This window comes from Canis lupus, chromosome 36 (genome assembly GCF_048164855.1).
Source record: "Canis lupus baileyi chromosome 36, mCanLup2.hap1, whole genome shotgun sequence".
Classification (NCBI taxonomy): domain Eukaryota; kingdom Metazoa; phylum Chordata; class Mammalia; order Carnivora; family Canidae; genus Canis; species Canis lupus.
The window spans coordinates 28,092,333-28,099,958 of record NC_132873.1 but is presented as its reverse complement, the minus strand read 5'-3'; the positions used below and the strand labels follow the sequence as shown (position 1 = coordinate 28,099,958).

At 35.5% G+C, this 7,626-nt stretch overlaps 1 pseudogene; it reads right to left on the bottom strand.

Annotated features, from left to right (window-relative positions):
• Nucleotides 1–5,926: 5,926 nt before the first annotated feature.
• Nucleotides 5,927–7,287, bottom strand: LOC140625655 (tumor susceptibility gene 101 protein-like; annotated as a pseudogene).
• Between the last annotated feature and the right edge of the window lie 339 nt (nt 7,288–7,626).

Below are 7,626 nucleotides of genomic sequence, written 5' to 3'. Positions count from 1 at the left end.
ATATATATATATATATAGGATATGATAAAACACATATGAAAATTTAAAAAAAAAACACTCAAGGGAAAGGACAGGTTACTATGGGAAAAAGCAATAGAGTGAGTTCTAATTTAGACAGACATTAAAGTTCACAGAGAAAAGCTTGGCCAGGCAGAGAAGATTTTTTTTTCAGAGGTCTAGATTACATGTATTAAGCCACACACCAGCAAATTCTCTGATAAATACACATCATTTTAATAATCAGTATTTGATAGTGGATGAAAACATGCATTAAGACTAAAAATGCCACAAATTTGTTTTTATATCCATTCACTATAAAACTTTCTTTTTTAAAATTTAAAGTCTTAGTTCCTATTTTAGAATACACAATAATCAGGAGGATACATGATGGGGAGCCAGTTTTCAGTAAAAGATGCACAATGGGTCCATCCAAGTAAATTCATCAGTTGAATACAATTTTTCCAGTTTTCTTTTGTTGGCTTTTCTTCCACAAGTTTAGTTGCAAATTTAAGGCCTCTCCCCCATACAATTTATGTACTAATGCATGTTTGTATGCAAATGTTAAAACCTTATTGTTTTTCAATCCAGAAGAACTGATGGACATTTGTTGGTCTATGTGTAACTTTTAAAATTGGTATAGTATCTACAGAGTGTATAATTTAAACTAACCACAAAGCTTTACATCTTCATTTTGACTGTTCTGTAGCAGAATAAAGCACTTGAAAGGAAACAACACTCCCTTTCACACATGGGTTATAAGTTTCAGTCCTGGTATCTGTGCTTGATTTTTATCAGTTTTGTGTAGATTTTATGTTTCATATTTTAAATCCAAATCCCACATTGTAAAGTTTGTGTACAATTTGTCCTGAAGCTTTGTGTTTGGCTGCACCTGCGTAAGCTGCTACAAATAGAATAAAGAATTTCATAGCCCGTATCTATCATTTAGATGCATGGAAAAATAGGCTTTGCACACAATGGGTTTGGAGCTGACTGGGAACAATGGAAAAAAATAACATTACCTGTGGTTGTAAAGTCCCCCCCCCCACTTTTTTTTACCATCTTGTGAAAGGTTTCTGAAACTCGATAATAAAAAGCAGTTGGTATAAATTAAAAAAAAAAAGGTTATGACATTTAAGTTCATATCTGGATAACAAGGAAAAACATGCAAAAAAAATGAGGGTAAGGACATTCTATAAATAAGGAGAAAAAAACCCCTTAGAATGTTAAATGGACAAAAAGAAGGCGGGTTGCAGTGCCCTGTGTGCCAAGTGGACCACAAATACACAGTTCTATATGCATATCTGGAACGGAGAAGAGGTGTCTGAGTTCTACAGAGATTTGAGAATTATTAGCATAATGCTGGTTTGTAAAAGCCTGATAATGAGTGAGCCCCTCTATGAAGAGAGCAGAGGGAGAAAGGGTCTTGACAAAGGCTGAGAAACTCCCACCCTTAGCAGTTAGGGAGTGAAGTGCGAGACAAAGGGGAATGAATGTAAAGAAATAGCCAGAGACGTGAAAGAGAGTGTGGGTATCCGGCATTATGGAAGACAAGGAGAGCAAGGATCTCAGAAGATGCTGTCTATTTGCAATGAGTGAAAGTTTCTAAAAAGACTCTAAATTGACAATGAACATGACAGAGCAAAGGCTATTGTTGCCTTTCCCCAGAGCACATTTTCGTAGTGTCATGGAGAAAAAAAGACAAATGTCCATGAGAGAGAGAGAAAATGGAATCTGAAGACGCAGAGACTGCATATATGAAATGTGTTCCAGGAGTTTGATTGTGGAGAAAAGCTAGAAAACCAGGGGGAGATGTAGGAGGGGATGTGTAATAAAGGTGATCTTCATGGTAAAAAGCAATTATTAGAGTATGTTTGTTTGCCAAAGAGAAGAATCCTGTACAGGGGGAGAAATTTCTTTATAAAAAATGTATATACACACAGAATCTTGACTTGGATTTCAAGGAATTCATAAACCTTATTTAATCCCTTCAGAATTCATGGATCTCAGTTTAATAGTGGATGCTCTAAGATGCACTTAGTCATTTTTTTAAAAAATTATGATCTTTCACAGTCTTAAAATATGAGATTGGTGTATTCATGCAGCAACCTATAATAGATATTTATTTGTCCAGAAATCTGCCTTCTCTCTTTTTTCGTATTTCCTTCCTTAGTGTTATTTGGTTATTCAGTTGGGGATCAGCATGGTATAGTAGAAAACTCATTTCTTCCAATGGGAATAAAATACCTATCACAGGTTTATTTGAAATAATAATCCTTTCACCAACTTTGTGTAGGGAAAAGTGCTGACCCTACATAGGTGATCAAGTGACTGCTCGTATTTCTGCCTGTTTCTATATTTCTGAGAAATCTACAGAGAGGGTTATAAAGTTTAAAGATGTGCTCTCTATTTTTAGGACAATGACTTAGGGTGCACGGTTCAGAATCATGCTCATTTTAAAATGATTTCTACTGGTAATAATGGCTGAACTGATTATAAATCGAAAGTGCATATGGCCCATTGGTCACCTCTGTGCGGAGCAGTTCTGCTTCTATGCTGTAAGAGTGGAATAAGGAAACCTGAATGCATCTATATTTTGTTGTCATAAGAATCCAGAGTTTTCCTACCCCAGCATCCAAAAATAATACAAAAAAAGAGCAAATGAGAGGAAATATGCAGCATTTCTATAATTAAATATAATTTTCCAAATGAAGACAGAGAATATCGTCATGTCAGTATCAATAATGGCAAAGTTCTCTATTTTAAAAGCAAATATTCTTAGGTTATCCAGTGCAGAAACTGTAGAGAAAGTCAGAATGAAGGTTTTATTTTGTTTATTCAGCCCATGTTTTCTGGTATCAGTCTGCTAAAAACATCATACATATTTGAATGTTGTTAGGAATTCATCTTTGGAGAAAATAGGACAGAACACTATTTTAATGGAACTAGAAGCCAGAGTAATGCACACAGCGCCGGTGTTCTAAAGGTGAGGACCACAGAGAATGCAAGGTGGCAGGGAGCAAGATTGGAGACTAGGGGAGACCCTCTGATGAAGTGCTCTGGTCATGTTTTTAATTCTCTATCATTCTCACATAGAGATGGGATGTTCGTAGAAATCAAGTGTTGGTCACATTATATCAAGCCTTTCATCCATCAAACATGTTATTCTGCTTCTGTCAGTGACCAACATCTGATAAAAATTCTTACCATTTACCCAGTACTTTGTATTTTCAATGTACTCTGTAGTTATTAGTGAAATATGAGTCTCTTCATGTGAAGCTCAATTTGTATTAAATCCATTATACTTTCTACTCCTATCTTGGGCCACTTTATTGCTAAGCAAGCCTATCTCAGTAAGATTTGCTGAGGAACTTTATTCATTTGACAAATATGTGAGTCTATCAGTGAAAGATCTCCTTATAGCTAAATATTTCATTGTGTATTTTGACAAAAATGTTATCACATAGTACAAACACATTTTATTTTATTTATTTGTTTAACAAACACATTTTATTTTTTATTTTTTATTTTATTTATTAATTTTTTTTACAAACACATTTTAAACTTATTTTTCACTTGATTAATTAAGGCCACATTTTTAAAGGCCTATTTGTTTGGTACCTATTACGTACAATGTTTGACTTGAAGGACATTAGTTTTTTAGCTCCTGAAATTGTCAGTAATACCAAGACTCTTAAAGTGTCTTTATCGTCACTTAATTACAGAAATGAAATCAGGGTTTCAAATCACAATCCACGAGAGCTTTTTATATTGACAGTTATATTATAACTTGAGGTGGTGTGGTTGGTGGGTTACAGCACTGAGGAAAATATGGGACTATGTGAGGGCACTTGAATTGGGAAAACAGGTTTGCATAGAAGTTTACTGACAAAAATATTACCTCAAATTTTCACATTTTTGCCAATGACTGGCAAATCAGTAAATCACATACTCATAGAAAGCAGATGTTATCATTATTAACAAAATAAATCAACAAATATAAATTGATTTATAAGAGGAATCTTTAGAATGAAATTAAACATGACTGGTAATTATAAATTTAAATATTTTATAATTTGAGCTTAAAATCTTACAATATTTATGATTATCAATGTGCCTCAATAATTAGGACATGGTATCTTGAGAGAATTTAGATTTAAGGGGAAAAGACCAGGTAGACAAGGAGCTCACATAATTATATGATGCAAGATGTTAAAAATCCTATATTGTTATTTACCTTCTACATACCAACAAATTATTCATTTCTTAATTCTGATATTTTATTTCAATTTTTCAATTATCCTATGTGATAGTATTTTATTCCCATTTGAAAAGACTGGGACCTACCCATGTGGCTTTCTACTGCTCAATGCTATTCTCAACTGAGTAGGAGAAGAATTAAACATTAAGAAATGAAGTATTAAACAAAGGAAACAAGGTAAATAAACTTATTAACATTAAGAAAATATGAAAAATATTAACTATAGAATGTTATAGTTTGTTTTATTTTTAAAGATTTTATTTATTTATTCATGAGAGACACAGAGAGAGAGGCAGAGACACAGGCAGAGGGAGAAGCAGGCTCCATTCAAGGAGCCTGATGTGGGACTCGATCCCAGGACCCAGGATCACGACCTGAGCCAAAGGCAGACACGCAACCACTGAGCTGCTCAAGTGCCCCTAGGATGTTATAATTTGTAAGTAATAGCGTCCATTTTGATGCTTGTCAAAAACTTCATATTTTTAAGGAAGATTTAATCTAGGAAGTATAGAGATTATATTCCTGTAGGCCAGAACACAGGGGTAATTGTAGAAAACATTTAATTCTATAATAACATAAGTTTTGTCTAGAGAGTAAATATTAAACTTTGGAATATAAGACAAGGGAAAGAAGCCTGCTTAATAGTATTGGGAAGACAATGAAATTGTACTTAGGAAAATGGACAGGGGTTCTGAATGGGGAAAATTGTTAAGATATATGGACCAAGAAGGGGAAGTTGATGCTCCAAACTTTATAGGGGTCTTGAAAGCTCCAAAAGGGGTCTTAAGAAGCTGTTTATCATCTCAAATGAAAAAGGGAGTGCTCGGTTGGGTAGAGACCATAGGTACCACATGGTCATCCTCTAATTTAGGACTTACTGTTTCAAAAGCTCCGAACCTTACATAGAATACATACATATCCTATCCCTAACTATCTGAGGTGTTATTTTTCTCTTTTTATAAATGAGGAAACCAAGTCTAAGTGATGTTAGGTAGCTTGCTCAGATTTAAGCAGATAATAAATATTGGAAACTTAGATGTAAGGTCAGGCTTTGATAACAAATCCTTATAATGTCTATAACTGCTACTTTTATAATAACTATTGATAGTTGTTTAGTCCTATTAACTGAATCAAAAGCTGAGACATAGTGAAAACTGAATTCAACAGTCACTTACAAAGATCATACACCATGATCAAATGGGATTTATTCCAGACATGCAAGGATAGCCCAATATCCACAAATCAATCAACATGATATACCACATTAGCAAAATAAAAATAAAAATCATATGATCATCTCAATAGACATAGAAAAATCATCTTGACAAAATTCAAAATCCATTTTTGATAAAAACTCTAAATGGAGTGAGTATAGCAGGTGTACCTGAACATTTTTAAACATTTATTTATTTAGTTATTTTATGCAACAAATTTTATTTAACATATCAGTTCCAACATTCAGCACAAAAGGTTTGCAGAGGATAGAAAGTACATTAATAAAAGCCAGTCTTTACCAAAAGAAAACCGAAAATATACTATTGTTTCAAGATATATTACACTTAAATGATAAACTGTCATAACATATTCTGGGCACCTACTGATATGAGAAAGAAAGAGAAGGAAAGAATGCTTGAAGAAGAGCTCAATCTCCAGCTAATATCAGAGAAGTCAGTAGAGGTCACAGAGATTAGCAGTCTTTCTTGCTTTTTGCATTAGTGCCCCCAGCTGGAACTGTTTATGGGACAGAAGATGTACATGCTTCAGGAAGACACCCAAACCTATTACTCCCCACCTCAAGGCTTCTCCCAGGTAAAAGATAGTGTCTTCAATAGCATTTTCCTCTGCATACAGATTTAGGATCTGTTTGTATAGTGGGACTGTCGGAATGATAACTTCATCAGTGTCATTGTTTTCAGACTGATTTTCTCCAGAACAGAACTGAGTTCTTCATTCTTCTTTCTCAAAAGTTCTATGTTTTTATCGACCTCAGCTACTTCTTGATCTAAACGGGTAACCATCTCTTCCAGTTTCTGATCACCTTTCTTCAGGTCTTCCTCTGTTTGTTTCAAGGCATTGAGCCCTGCCTGGGCATGATCCATTTCCTCCTTCCTCTGCCATCTCAGCTTGTCACTAACCACTGAGATGAGAGAGGCTTGAATGGTGACCTCACCAATGGTGTCATCCCTATTGGGACTGACAGTGGCCACGGGAGCTGGGAAGGGTATTGAGAACCTGTGGCAGGATACTGACCAGAGGTGGGTAAGGACAGCCTGGATAACCACTGGGGTTGGGAGGATATCTGGATGGATATGCAGATATTCCACTTGGCATACTTGGCATATAGGAAGTATTGGGTTGCCCCTTTGCCTGGTATAGTGGATAAGATGCCAAAATAGTGAGACGAGAGAAGACTGGAGGTTCATCTCCAAACACCACAATCATGACCTGAATAAACAAGTCTGGCTGTGGTGTTTCCATTTATGTAGAGAAGGAAGATATATCTTCTCATTTGCATCAGCATGCTTTCCTGTTTTATTTTTAAAGGATTTATTTATTTATTATTTATTTATTTATTTATGAGAGACATAGAGAGAAAGGCAGAGACACAGGCAGAGAGAGAAGCAGGCTCCGTGCGGGGAGCCTGATGTGGGACTTGATCCCAGGACTTGAGGATCACGCCCTGAGCCAAAGGCAGATGCTCAACCACTGAGCCACCCAGGTGTCCTGCTTTCCTGTTTTAATAGTCATTGAACTAGTAGGTTTAATGAAACAGATAGGGGAATTATATGAGCATGTGTCCCACAGCCTAAGGCATATTGGAATATTATATATATTACTTTATAAGGCACAAGAATTGTTCCACTAAGGTTCATTAGTTCCCTGGAACTGCCATCATTAAAAACATATGAATCCAATACAGGTTTGAGATCTTTGTATAAAGTAATAACATGGACAATTTCATGTACGGTTAGGTCTCTGTATTTGTACTTAGACACCATTTTCTTGAGCTGGCTCTCTGACACTGCCATGGCGTCCGCCTCACGACTCCTGTCCCCGCAGGGCAGGTGTCTTTGAATATATCAAAGTACTTAAATGACAGGTCCACAACTAACACCATACTCAATGGTAAATAACTTAGAGCTTTACCACTGAGATCAGGAATAAGACAAAAATGTTCGCCTTCCCCACTTTTATTCAACATAGTACTGAGAGTCCTAGTCACAGCAATCAGACAAGAAAAAGAAATAAAAGGCGTCCAAATTGTAAGGAAGAAGTAAAATTTTTACTATTTGCAGATGACATGATACTCTATATAGAAAACCCTAAAGTCTCCACCAAAAAACTACCAGAGCTGATAAATGAATTCA